Source organism: Microcaecilia unicolor, chromosome 13 (genome assembly GCF_901765095.1).
Source record: "Microcaecilia unicolor chromosome 13, aMicUni1.1, whole genome shotgun sequence".
Classification (NCBI taxonomy): Eukaryota; Metazoa; Chordata; class Amphibia; order Gymnophiona; family Siphonopidae; genus Microcaecilia; species Microcaecilia unicolor.
The window spans coordinates 24,959,188-24,973,346 of NC_044043.1; the positions used below are offsets into that span (position 1 = coordinate 24,959,188).

At 47.0% G+C, this 14,159-nt stretch overlaps 1 protein-coding gene across 3 annotated transcripts in view; it reads left to right on the forward strand.

Moving 5' to 3' along the window:
• The window catches only part of MTMR4 (myotubularin related protein 4), a 314,547-nt gene that overhangs the window by 254,247 nt on the left and 46,141 nt on the right, over positions 1 to 14,159 (forward strand). The gene's annotated exons all lie outside the window — the stretch shown is intronic.

The following is a 14,159-nucleotide window of genomic DNA, read 5'->3' on the forward strand; positions in this document are numbered from 1 at the left end:
TGACTGCCAAATTTTGAAGCGTCTAGAGCCTGTGAGACAGATTTAGAGATTCCACAATAAATGGTATTGCAGTAATCTATTCTAAAGCATAGACTGTAAGGCCTTGGGATCAATATAACTTCAAATGGATTTGAGCCTCCTAAAAATAAGAAATCTAGTTTTTACAAGTGAGAATATCTGGGGGGGGGGGGGGGGGGGGGAGATGCCAGTTTGGAGTACAAAATGATTCCTAGATAGCAAAAAGAAGTAACAGTAGGAATTGGCCTATGAAAGAGAACAGTGGTAACAGAGGAAGTCGGGTGAAATCCTGTGATCCAAGAGGTTATTGTTTTAGGTGGATTAAGTATTAATTTGTGACTTGTCAACCAATCCACTAGAGCATTGAGACAGGATTGTATCGGAGTAAGGTCGGGGGCAATATGAGATGTGGGGAAAATCAGTAAAATATCGTCTGCATAAATGACAAATCTTATGATGTGATTCTCTGGGCAGAGGACTTGGGTAGATATTAAAAAGTAAAGGCAACAAGCTAGGACCTTGACGAACACCATAGGTCAGTGGTTGCGGACTGGAAGTAGAAAAAGTTGAAATAGTGAAGGAATGATCAGTGAGATATGAAGTGAACCAGTTCAGAACAGTACCCGAAAGCCCAATTTCACAAAGACGAGCAAGTAGGGTGGAATGACAGACCAAATCGAACACTGTAGAAATATCCAGAGATAAAATAAGAGCAATTTTTTTTTATCCAAAATAGCGTGACACTCATGTAGTAGAGCTGATCACAGTGGGATAGGAGTTGGTCGAGCAATCTTTTCATATAGCTTAAATAGGAATGGAAGGTTAGAAACTGGGTGGTAGTTTGAGGGACAGGATAGATGGGTATTGAGGTAACGCCCACTTGTTACCACGCAAGTGGACTAAACTGGAAGCGAAGCTATCTGTAATTAATTGGAGACCAAGGGGCAATAGTCCATGATTTGGAAGAAAACTGTTTAGATGGTGCTGGATCAAAAGCACAAGTTGTGATATGCATAGAGCTTTACGTACGTGATGCCGGAGAAGGAGACCCTGAGTGGAACTAAGGGTTCTTCCTTTGAACTGAAGAGGTGACAGAATCAGGGTGTTGCCTAAAGAATTCTGGAAGAACTGTATTCCAACAAGTCAGGGGAGAAAAATCAGATGGGAAAAGAGTGTGTAATGAGGGTAGACTTGGTGTCACAGAAACCAAAACAGGAGGAGTTTGTAATGGGGACAGTCAGGAAGGAGAAGTTGGCTGCGATAACACAAGAGAAATAAAACAGGAAAGTAAGAAATGATCTGAAGAGGGTGGGCAGCCGGCTGGGTAATGGTGACTGAAGCCAATGAGGAAGACATATTAGGTCTAGAGTGTGACCCCCCTACATGAGCAGGAAAATGCACCTCTTGGGAGAGTTCTAAATTAGCCAAAATGCCAGAAAAGAGGAAGCTTGATGAGAATTGGGTATATTTACATGAATGTTGGTCCCCAATCACCAGTAAATTAGGGAAGAGAATAACTGTCAGCTATGGTTTGTTCTAAAGCTTCCCAAAGGTGTAAGACTGGGGAAGTTGAACAGTAGCAGGTGAGCACTGTAAAAGACCATGGGGCCAAGATAGGACAAGAAACTCAGGGTAGAGGAAAGTAATGGACGGTATTTCCTGATATTTAAAGCATGAGGGGAGGCAGAGGGCTACCCTGCCCCCCCTTTCTAATTGTGTTTGCAGTGCCACATAGTTAGGTGGAAGTGCCTGGAAAAGGTATGCTTTATCCTCTTCCTTAAATCAAGTTTCAGTGATAGCTAAGATATCTAAATCCAAGCATGAAAACAAATCCAACAACAGTGAGGATTTGCTCTGAATCAAGTGGGCATTTAATAAACCCACCTTGATGGCATGAGAAAAAATAGGTGGAGCAGGCTGACCAGTAAATGAAGTTACCAAATTATCAGAGTTATACATCTGAGAAGCAATTTTTTGATACAGGAATCGAATAAACAGAAGGGGTACCCGTTTGTGCTCTACTGACACTGTTCTGGTGAGAAAATTGAACGAACTAATTGAGAGAAAAGTTTATTAAAAAGTAAGGAATTAAAATAAAAGTTAACAAATTTAGAGTTGCTCAAGGGCCCCTCCCAGGTTGCCCCCGCTGACAGTTTTAATATATAGAAGGAACTTCCAGGTGGGGCTTATGTGCAACAGTCACATGACCAGTTTGGGTTCGGTCTAGCAGACAGGCAAGAAAACGTAAAAACGTGCAGTTCGGGTTGGGTCTAGCAGACTGGCAAGAGTGTCAAAACTTGAAAATACAGAGAGCACACATCTCAATAACAGCGCATACAAAATATCTCCTCACTCGGTAAAAGTGTGCTTAGTAACTATATATATATATATATATATATATATATATACACACACACACACGCACACACAGTGCAATCCACTTAAGTGCAAGGGTCTGGGACCAAAGAAATGCATGCAGTTAACCAGAGCGTGTTAACCGTTGTGGCCCAAAGAAGCTTGACATCTGATAAACATATGTACAGTACTGTTAGATGTACAGTATACAGTCTCCGTTAACTGACAGGCTTACTTGAAGTAATCAATCTTGGGTCTGTGAGTTCCATAGACTACATCTGCCAGACGGTAAAAACTGTCACAGCACTGACATCCATTGGCCTCCAGATAGGCCCGCACGGTGTTGAGACTCTCCAGCGCTCTTATAAAGTGACAGGAGGAGGTTGTTGAATTTCGTCAGCATGTGCCTCGCTGCTCATTTCATCATCTGTTCCATCATCAGCCATTGTTGCTTGCGTGTAGGCGCATATCTCGACATCAGTGCTGTCGTCAGCTGTTTGTAGATCGTAATCAGCAGCTACGTAGCGATGGAACTCCTCTTCAGTAACAATGGCTAGGATGTCAATAACCTCTTCATCTGACGCGTTTGCAACAGCTAGATCTGTTTCATCCCTCTCCACATCCTTAACAAAGCTTGCCCGCTTGTAGCAATTCACAATGGTTGCCTGTGTAACATGATTCCAGGCTTCTTTCTGCATATGTAGGGAATCCAACAGTGATAGATTACGAGCCAGTTCAACAGCACGTTTATCCATGCCAGTCTGGTCATCAGACAACATAGCACATAAGTACATAAGTAATGCCACACTGGGAAAAGACCAAGGGTCCATCGAGCCCAGCATCCTGTCCACAACAGCGGCCAATCCAGGCCAAGGGCACCTGGCGAGCTTCCCAAACGTACAAACATATTCTATACATGTTATTCCTGAAATTGTGGATTTTTCCCAAGTCCATTTAGTAGTGGTTTATGGACTTGTCCTTTAGGAAACCGTCTACTACTACTTAACATTTCTAGAGCGCTACTAGGGTTATGCAGCACTGTACAAAATAAACAAAGAAGGACGGTCCCTGCTCAAAGGAGCTTACAATCTAAAGAACGAAATGTCAAGTCGGGGCAGTCTAGATTTCCTGGGTAGAGGTGTAGAGGTTAGGTGCCGAAGGCAACATTGAAGAGGTGGGCGTTAAGCAGAGATTTGAAGGTTGGCAGGGAGGGGGCCTGGCGTATGGGCTCGGGGAGCTTGTTCCACGCGTGGGGTGAGGCGAGGCAGAAAGGGCGGAGCCTGGAGTTGGCGGTGGTGGAGAAGGGTACTGAAAGGAGGGATTTGTCTTGAGAGCGGAGGTAACAGGTAGGAACGTAAGGAGAGATGAGGGTTGAGAGGTAAGGAGGGACTGCAGATCGAGTACATTTGTAGGTTAGTAGCAGAAGCTTGAATTGAATGCGGTACCTGATCGGAAGCCAATGCAGTGACTTGAGGAGAGGGGTGATATGAGTGTATCGGTTCAGGCGGAAGATAAGATGTGCCGCAGAGTTCTGAACGGACTGAAGGGGGATAGGTGGTTAAGTGGGAGACCAGTGAGGAGTAGGTTGCAGTAGTCAAGGCGAGAGGTAACGAGAGAGTGGATGAGAGTTCGGGTGGTGTGCTCAGAGAGGAAAGGGCGGATTTTGCTAATGTTATAGAGGAAGAAGCGACAGGTCTTGGCTATCTGCTGGATATGCGCAGAGAAGGAGAGGGAGGAGTCGAAGATGACACCGAGGTTGCGGGCAGATGAGACGGGGACGATGAGGGTGTTATCAACCGAAATAGAGAGTGGTGGTAAGACAAGAAGTTCGGTCTTGGTCATGTTCAGTTTCAGGTGGCGGTTGGACATCCAGGCAGCAATGTCGGATAAGCAGGCCAATACTTTGGCCTGGGTTTCCGCAGTGATGTCAGGTGTGGAGAGAGAAAGCTGGGTGTCGTCAGCATAAAGATGATAGTGGAAACCATGAGACGAGATCAGGGAGCCCAGGGAAGAGGTGTAGATAGAGAAAAGAAGGGGTCCAAGGACAGAACCTTGAGGGACTCCAACAGAGAGCAGAATAGGGGTGGAGGAAGAACCATGAGAGTGTACTCTGAAGGTACGATGGGAGAGATAAGAGGAGAACCAGGAGAGGACAGAGCCCTGGAACTCAAAAGAGGACAGTGTGTCAAGAAGTAAGTTGTGATTGACAGTGTCAAAAGCGGCGGATAGGTCGAGGAGAATGAGGATGGAGTAATGACCTTTGGATTTGGCGAGGAATAGGTCATTACAGACTTTGGATAGTGCCGTTTCTGTCGAGTGAAGTGGGCGAAAGCCAGATTGAAGCGGATCGAGGATGGTATGAGAGGCGAGAAAATCAATGCAACGGCTGTGAACGGCGCGTTCAAGTATTTTGGAGAGGAGGGGTAGGAGGGAGATGGGGCGGTAGTTGGAGGGACAGGTTAGGGTCAAGTGAAGGTTTTTTGAGGAGAGATGTGACAGCATGCTTGAAGGTGTCAGGGACAGTTGCGGTGGAGAGAGAGAGATTGAGGATATGACAGATGGAGGGGGGGGGGTGATAGTAGGAGAGATGGTGATAAGTTGGTGGGGACGGGGTCTGAGGAACAGGTGGTGCATTTCGAGGAGGAGAGAAGATGGGCGGTTTCCTCTTCGGTGATATCAGGAAAAGAGGAGAAGGAGGCCTGGGTTGATTGGTTGAGGGAGTGGGTGATAGGATGAAGAGGAGGAGAAGGTTTAGTGGTGAATTTGAGGTTGATCTTCTGGACCTTGTCGCAGAAGTAGTCAGCCAGTGATTGAGGAGAGAGTGAGGGGGGGGGAGTGGAGGGCACTTTGAGGAGGGAATTGAGGGTGGCAAAGAGACGACAAGGGTTAGAGCTGAGAGAATTAGTCAAATGAGTGTAGTAGTCCTGTTTGGCGAGGAATAGGGAGGACTGGAAGGAGGATAGCATGAATTTGTAGTGAATGAAGTCAGTATGGGTGCGAGATTTCCTCCATAGGCGTTCAGCCGATCGGGAGCAGGAGCGAAGGTAACGGGTGCAAGGGTTAAGCCAGGGCTGGGGATTAGTGCGCCTTGTGGGACGGGAAACAGATGGTGCAAGGGTGTCTAGGGTGGAGGAGAGAGTGGCATTGTAATTGGAAACAGCCTTGTCAACAGACTTGGAGGACGTGATGGACGGGAGGAGATCAGAGATAGTAGCGGATAAGGTGGGGGGGGTCAACAGGCTGGAGATTCCTGGAGGTAGTGGTTAGTGTTGGGCGGGACTGAGGGGGAGGGTGATGAAGTGTGAATGTGATCAGGTGATGGTCAGAAATGGGAAGAGCAGAGACGCAGAGATTAGAGGGCGAGCAGGTAGAAGAGAGGACGAGATCAAGACAGTGACCAGATTTGTGAGTAGGGGTGGTGGAGCTCAGTTGGAGGTTGAAGGAGGAGGTTAGGGTGAGGAATTGAGAAGCGTATGAGTCGGATGGGTTATCAGTGTGTATGTTGAAGTCACCAAGAATGAGGGATGGGGATGAGGGCTCAAGAAAAACGGAGAGCCAGGCATCGAAGTCAGTAAGGAAGGAAAGGAGGGACTTATCAGGGGGACGGTAGATGACTGCAACTCGGAGTGGCAGCGGGTAGAATAGACGGATGGAATGGACTTCAGTGGATGAGAAGCAGTGAGACTGTGGTAGGAGGAGGGGTTGAAAACTGCAGGAGGGCAAAAGTAGTAGGCCAACGCCGCCACCGCGGCTAGCTGTGCGGGGCGAATGGGAGAAAAGGTAGCCGCCGTGGCAGAGGGCTGCCACTGAGGCAGAGTCGTCGGGGGTGAGCCAGGTTTCGGTTAGGGCGAGCAGATGGAGGGAAGTGGGAGATGAAGAGATCATGGGTGAAGATAAGTTTGTTGCAGATTGAGTGGGCATTCCACAGGGCACACATGAAGGGGAGGGAGGAAGGGAATGGAGATGAGATTGGAGATATCGCGGGAACGTTTGCATAGATGAGACGAGGATGAGGACATGTGTGGTGGACCTGGGTTGGGATTGATGTCTCCCGCGGATAGCAGGAGAAGAAGCAAGAGAGAGCGGAGAAGGGTGGGGGAGGTAGGGTGACAAAGGCGCCGAAGGCAGGATGCGCTGAGGAGGAATGGGGAAGGGTTCATGGCAGGAAGGAGGTGTTGGAGGTTGAGAGCTAGGAAGGAGGAGGAGGACAGTAGGGATGGTGAGGTGGTGGGGGATAGGGGTAGGTAGGGTATTGCAGTAGTGAGCAGGACGGGGGGGATGGGTAGTGAGTTCGTGTGGTATACAGTGGAGGGAGGCGGAAGAGATTGGGGAGGGATAGGGCGAGGAATAGAATGTGAATGGGGGCCATAGGTAGTGAGAGAGGTAGGGAGTGAGTGAGCAGGCAAGTTGGACAAGCTGGAACAAGCTGGATCAGGCGGGCTGGGATAAGTTTGATCAAACAAGCTGGAACGAGCAGGGAGAAGCTGGATCAGGCAGGCTGGAGCAAGCTGGATTAGGCGGGCTGGAACAAGCAGGAAGAAGCTGGATCCGACGGACTGGAACAGGCTGGTGCAGATGGACTGGAACAGCTGGGGCAGGCAGCAGGCAGTGAGAAGCTGATCAGGCGGGCTGGAACAAGCTGGTGTAGATGGACTGGAACGAGCAGGAGAAGCTGGATCAGGTGGGGTGGAGCAAGCTGGTGCAGATGGACTGGAAGCTGGATCAGGCGGGCTGGAGCAAGCTGGTGCAGATGGACTGGAACGAGCAAGGGGAAGCTGGAGAAGCTGGATCAGGCTGACTGGAGCAGCAGGATTAGGCGGGCTGGAACAGCAGGAGCAGATGGCTGGAGAACTGGATCAGGCTGATTGGAGCAAGCTGGATTAGGTGGGCTGGAACGGCAGAAGCAGGTGGCTGGAACAAGCAGGAAGAGCTGGATCTGATGGAGGCTGGAGCAGATGGACTGGGACGAGCAGGAAGAGCTGGATCCGACGGAGGCTGGAGCAGATGGACTGGGAAGGACAGGGGGAGCTGGATCAGGCGGGCTGGAGCAAGCTGGATTAGGCGGGCTGGAACAGCTGGAGAAGCTGGAACGAGCAGGGAGAAGCTGGATTAGGCGGGATGGAACAAGCAGGAAGAAGCTGGATCCGACGGACTGGAACAGGCTGGTGCAGATGGACTGGAACGAGCAGGGAGAAGCTGGATCAGATGGAGTGGAACAAGCTGGACGAGCTGGATCAGGCGGGCTGGACCAAGCTGGAGCAGATGGCCTGCAATAACAGGCTGGAGCGGACGGACTGGAGCAAGCTGGAACAGATGGACTGGAACAAGCTGGGACAAGCCGGAACAAGCTGAAACAGACTGGGACTGGCTGGACAGGTCAGGAACAAGCTGGAACAGATAAACTCTGCTAAACTAACCGCCTTCACCACATTCTCCGGCAACGAATCCCAGAGTTTAATTATGCGTTGGGTGAAGAAAAATTTCTCCGATTTGTTTTAAATTTACTACACTGTAGTTTCATCGCATGCCCCCTAGTCCTAGTATTTTTAGAAAGCGTGAACAGACGCTTCACATCCACCTGTTCCACTCCACTCATTATTTTATATACCTCTATCATGTCTCCTCTCAGCCGTCTCTTCTCCAAGCTCAAAAGCCCTAGCCTCCTTAGTCTTTCTTCATAGGGAAGTCGTCCCATCCCCGCTATCATTTTAGTTACCCTTCGCTGCACCTTTTCCAATTGTACTATATCTTTCTTGAGATGCGGTGACCAGAATTGAACACAGTACTCAAGGTGCGGTCGCACCATGGAACGATACAATGGCATTATAACATCCTCACACCTGTTTTCCATACCTTTCCTAATAATACCCAACATTCTATTTGCTTTCCTAGCCGCAGCAGCACACTGAGCAGAAGGTTTCAGTGTATTATCGACGACAACACCCAGATCCCTTTCTTGGTCCGTAACTCCTAACGTGGAACCTTGCATGACGTAGCTATTATTCGGGTTCTTTTTTCCCACATGCATCACCTTGCACTTGCTCACATTAAACGTCATCTGCCATTTAGCCGCCCAGTCTCGTAAGGTCCTTCTGTAATTTTTCACAATCCTGTCGCGAGTTAATGACGTTGAATAACTTTGTGTCATCAGCAAATTTAATTATCTCGCTAGTTACTCCCATCTCTAAATCATTTATAAATATATTAAAAAGCAGTGGTCCTAGCACAGACCCCTGAGGAACCCCACTAACTACCCTTCTCCATTGTGAATACTGCCCATTTAACCCCACTCTCTGTTTCCTATCCTTCAACCAGTTTTTAATCCACAATAGGACATTTCCTCCTATCCCATGACCCTCCAATTTCCTCTGTAGCCTTTCATGAGGTACCTTGTCAAACGCCTTTTGAAAATCCAGTTACACAATATCAACCGGCTCCCCTTTGTCCACATGTTTGTTTACTCCTTCAAAGAATTGAAGTAAATTGGTCAGGCAAGATTTCCCCACACAAAAGCTGTGCTGACTTGGTCTCAGTAATCCATGTCCTTGGATGTGCTCTGTAATTTTGTTTTTGATAATAGCCTCTACCATTTTCCCCGGCACCGACGTCAGACTCACCGGTCTATAATTTCCCGGATCTCCCCTGGAACCTTTTTTAAAAATCGGCGTTACATTTTAGCAGGTGGATGGACATCTGTGTGGCTCTGGATTGGTGCTAGCTCCTGGCTTTTCATTAGGGGTGGACTGTGGGATATACCTGGTGGTGCCAGGACCCTTCTGCCCCTAGTTACGTGGTGCTGAACTCCCTGGTCTCTGAGAATTTGTTTAAGACAGAAATCTCCTACCTTATAAATAAAAATAAAAGAATATAATAAGAAACTACTTGTCTGTGAACAAGTTGGGGAAACCAGCTGCAGTGTTACTGTGGACTCCAGTGGTTAGTGTGGAGGAGTGGCCTACTGGTTAATGCAGTGGTTTGCAGACCTGGGGAACCGGGTTTGATTCCCACTGCTGCCTGATGGTCAGCAGTGGATTGAGATCCTGGGGAACTGGGTTCAATTCCCTCTGCAGCTCTGTGTGACCCTGGGCAATATATCAAATTAATAAATGATAACAATATCCTTCTTGTTCTGCCTTTGCTGATTTGGAATCCTTGCGGGTGTTTAAGGTGGGTTTGCTAATTTCGGTGATGACTAAGACAACCAGACTGCTGGGGAAGGGCGGCACGGCCTAAAGGATCTTTAAGATAAGAGGTTGGAATCCTCCCTCAAACTGTCTTTTGAAGTGGCTGTTTTGTGTTTGCAGGCTGCGGTGTGTGGCTCTTATGCTGCTTGGGCTTGTTTAAGCTGGGTGCAGGGAACCGCCTCGACGGAGGATCTAATCCATGTTTTGCCTTTACTGGATGTAGGTCTAGCCTATTTGGCGGATTTGTTGTATGATTTTCGGCTGGTTTCAGCTAAGGAGCTGTCCTTGGCAGTCCAGGCTTTGGCTCAGGCATTGGACTTCGGATCTAAAGCACAATTGGTGAAGCTTTCCTTTCAGGGTTGGCCCCTTTTTGGGGAAGACTTGGCTAAGATTGTGAAGGATTTGGGCGAGTCCAAGGGTCAGCAGCTGCCGGAGGACAAGTCCTAAGTCTGCTTCTCGCTCCTTCCATTCCCCCACTCGGTTTCAGGAGGCGCAGCACTACAGGCCAGGGAAATCTTCTTTCAGCAGCACTGCTATCAGCAGAAGCAGCAGTTCTTTCATGGGGAGAGGCACTCTGCAACCTCCTCTTCCTCCAGGGCAGCTCAGGCCTCATGTCCCTCTCAATGATGGGGTCTCGGTCTATTCCTTCAAGCTTGCTGTTGGAGGATGTTTGTCTCTCTTTCTGGAGGAATGGACCAAAATTACCTTGGATCAGTGGGTCTTGGAGGTCATCCGGGCTGGATACAAGCTGGAATTTTTTCTGGAATCCCCATGCAAGGCTCCTGCCAGAGTGGCAGCAATCAGAGACACTCTAGGCGAGCTGCTGCCTTTGGGAGCCGTAGAAGAAGTGCCACCCGAGAAGCACGTTCAGGGCGCTATTCCATTTATTTTGTGGTTCCCAAAGAGGACGGCTCCTTTCATCCTGTGCTCGACCTCAAGTGGGTAAATAGGGCTCTGAGAGTACAGCATTTTTGCATGGAAACCTTGCAGTCCATCATAGCATCCATTCATCCCGGGGGCAACTTGACATCTCTGGACCTCAAGGAGGCTTATCTGCATATTCCAATTTGGCCTCCTCACCAGCATTACCTTCGTTTTGCAGTGGTGGGTGGCAGAAGCAGATCAATTCAGGTAATCACAGCAAAAGATAAGCTCCGACAATCTTAGCAATTCACTTTTTAGCAATACCATAGTAGGTAAGGCTAAGCAAAAAAAACTACACAGAAGATGAGACTGCCGCTGAAATGTAGCTGGAAAGCGATGACCACAAGTGCTCACAGTCTAAACAGCAAAGTTCATGATCTGCAAGCCCTGATGGTAGAGACAGATATAGATGTAGTCACTATCACGGAGACATGGTTCAATGACTCCCATGAATGGGATGCAAACACACTGGGTTATAATCTATTTATAGAAATGGTAGAAAAGGTGGAGTAGCAACTCTATGTCAGAAACAATATTAAAGCGACTGAAATGCAGGAGGTCTGGGGAAAGGAAGAAGTGATATGGATTGCCTTGAAAAAAGAAGACGGAACCTCTATCCACATGGGTGTTGTCTACAGACCTCTGACACAATGAGAGCAGCTTCATAAAGATCTGGTTGCAGATATCCAAAAGTTGAGAAAGGAAGTGGAAGTGCTGTTACTGGGTGATTTCAACTTGCCGGATGTGGATTGGTAAGTTCCATCTGCAGAATCGGAAAGAAGTAGGAAGATAGTGGAGTCCCTTCAAAGTGCTCTGCTCAGACAAATGGTGATGGATCCCACGAGGGAAGGACAACTCTGGATCTGGTGGTTACAAATGGGGAAAGTGTGTCTGTCAGAGTAGGTGCTCACCTGTCCAGTAGTGATCATAAAATGGTTTGGTTTGAGGAGGGCATCCACTCAAAAATCTCAGTCCTGGATTTCAGACATTCTGACTTTAACAAAATGGGGGCATACCTGAAGAAAGATCTGATGGGATGGGAAGACATAGAAATGGAAAGACAGTGGTCCAGGCTGAAAGAAGCTATTAAAATGGGTACTGGCATTTATATAAGGAGACTAAATAAAAGCAAGAAGAAAAGGAAATTTGGTTCTCCAAACAAGTGGTTGAGAAAATAAAGGCAAAAGAGGAGGTGTTTATGAAATACAGGAAAACTCGAGAAGAGGAACTGAAAGAAGCCAAGAGGGGAGATACGTCTATTGAAAGCAGAGGCGAAAGAGTAAATGGTTAGAAACACAAGGAAGGGAGACAAAAAAATGTTTTCAGGTATATTAGTGAAAGAAAGGCTAGAAATGGAATTATGAGACTGAAAGATGCTGTGGACGGCAAATAATATGTGAAGAGCGATAAAGAAAAAGCAAACGTGCTAAACAAGTATTTTTCTTCTGTGTTTATGGAAGAAAATCCTGGGGAAGGACCACAGTCAGCTGGTAAAGGTACATATAAGAATGGAGTGAATATTAAACCGTTCACAGAAGAAAGTGTTCATGAACAACTTGAAAAATTGAAGGTGGACAAAGACATGGGACAGGATGGGATCCATCCCAGGATATTGAGGGAGCTTAGAGAGATTCTGGCAGGTCCACTTAAAGATTTGTTTAATAAATCCTTGGAGACGGGAGATGTTCCGCAGGATTGGAGAAGAGCAGATGTGGTCCCTGTTCACAAACGTGGTGACAGAAGAAGTGGGAAACTACAGGCCGGTAAGCCTCACTCCGGTTATTGGAAAAGTAATGGAAGTGTTGCTGAAGGAAAGGATAGTGGATTTCCTGGAATCCAGTAAGTTACAAGATCAAGAGGCAACATGGTTTTACCAAAGGTAAATCATGCCAACCAAATTTGATTGAATTCTTTGACTGGACGACCAGAGAATTAGATCGAGGATGCGCGCTAGATGTAATCTACTTGGATTTCAGCAAAGCCTATGACACTGTCCTTCATAGAAGGCTCTTGAATAGAGAATGACGCGGGGATGGGAACGGAGACAGAGCTCGTGGGGACGGGACAGGGACAGAGCCCACAGGGACAAACTTTGTCCCCGTGTCATTTTCTAATTTGAAGCCTTTTAATGAACTGGACTGTTATTTATGTTTAAGTGATGCCTACAAAGATATTTTGATTTTTTGGAAAAACAAGCAAACACACTGGCCACAACTAGCAAAATTTGCATGGGGGTCCCTGTATATCCTGCTACCAGCACATCTTCTAAGAAGACAACTTCTATTCCAGGAAGGACTGTGGAAGACAGGAGAGCTAGATTGAATCCTGAGATTGTTGATGACTTCTTATCTATCCACAGATTAAAGAACCATAACTGTGCTTCATAGGGCATATTTTCCCCCTCTAGGGCATATAGAACGGGTTGTATTTTATACCCCTGGACATTTTAACATTGAGAATTAGGATTCCTTGGTGTAGTAGAAATCACCTATTGTTGGGGTTGGAAGGGTAGAGGGTGGTGGTGGTGGGAAGGAGGGTTATTATAACTACTCATTGTTCTTATTGTTCTCTATTTGTAATTTATACACAACAGTTGACCAGCATATTGTTCCTTTTAATACTTTAATAAAAACAATGTAAATATAAAATCATAAGTGTTCAAGGCTTCTGCAGATAAGGACAGAGCCCATGGGGACTGGACGGGGACAGAACCTTCGGGGATGAGGCTGGGATGGAGACAGAACCCGCGGGGATGGAGACAAACTTTGTCCCCATGTCATTCTCTACTCTTGAATAAACTTTAAAGGCTGGATTTAGGATCAGAAGTGGTGAATTGGATTAGAAACTGATTGACAGACAGATGCCAGAGGGTTGTGGTCAATGGAATTCACTTGGATGAAGGAAAGGTGAGTAGCGGAGTGCCTCAAGGATCAGTGCTTGGTTTGATTCTGTTCAATATATTTGTGAGTGACATTGCCGGAGGATTAAAAGGTAAGGTATGCCTTTTTGCGGATGATACCAAGACTTTTAACAGAGTAGACACCCTGGAGGGAGTGGAAACCATGAAAAGGAATCTACAAAAGTTACAAGAAAGGTCTAATATTTGTCAATTAAAATTTGATGCAAAAAAGTGCAAAGTGATGCATTTTGGGGAGTGGAAACCCAAGGGGTGAGGTGAAAGGCTGATATGCACAGACGGGGAGAGGGACCTTGGGGTGATGGTGTCCAAGGACCATAAAATGAAAAAACAGTGTGACAAGGCGGTAGCTGTAGCCAGAAGAGATGCTAGGCTGCATCAAGAGAGGAGTAACCGGCAGAAAAAAGGAGGTATTGATGCCCCTGTACAAGTCGCTGGTGAGGCCCCACAGTTTGGGAGCCCATATCTTGCTAAGGATGTAAAAAGACTAGAAGCAGTCCAGAAGAATGTGAAAAAAATATGGGGCTTACACCATAAGACGAATGAGAAGAGACTGGAAGACCTGAATATGAATAGCCTAGAGGAAAGAAGGGACAAGGGAGATTTGATACAGATGTTTAAATATTTGAAGGGTATTAATAAATAAACATCTCTTCCATTGAGGGGGAAATGATAAAACTAGAGGACATGAGCTGAGGTTGCGGGTGTTAAGACTTAGGAATAATGTCAGGAAATTCTTTTTCACGGAGAGGGTGGTCAAT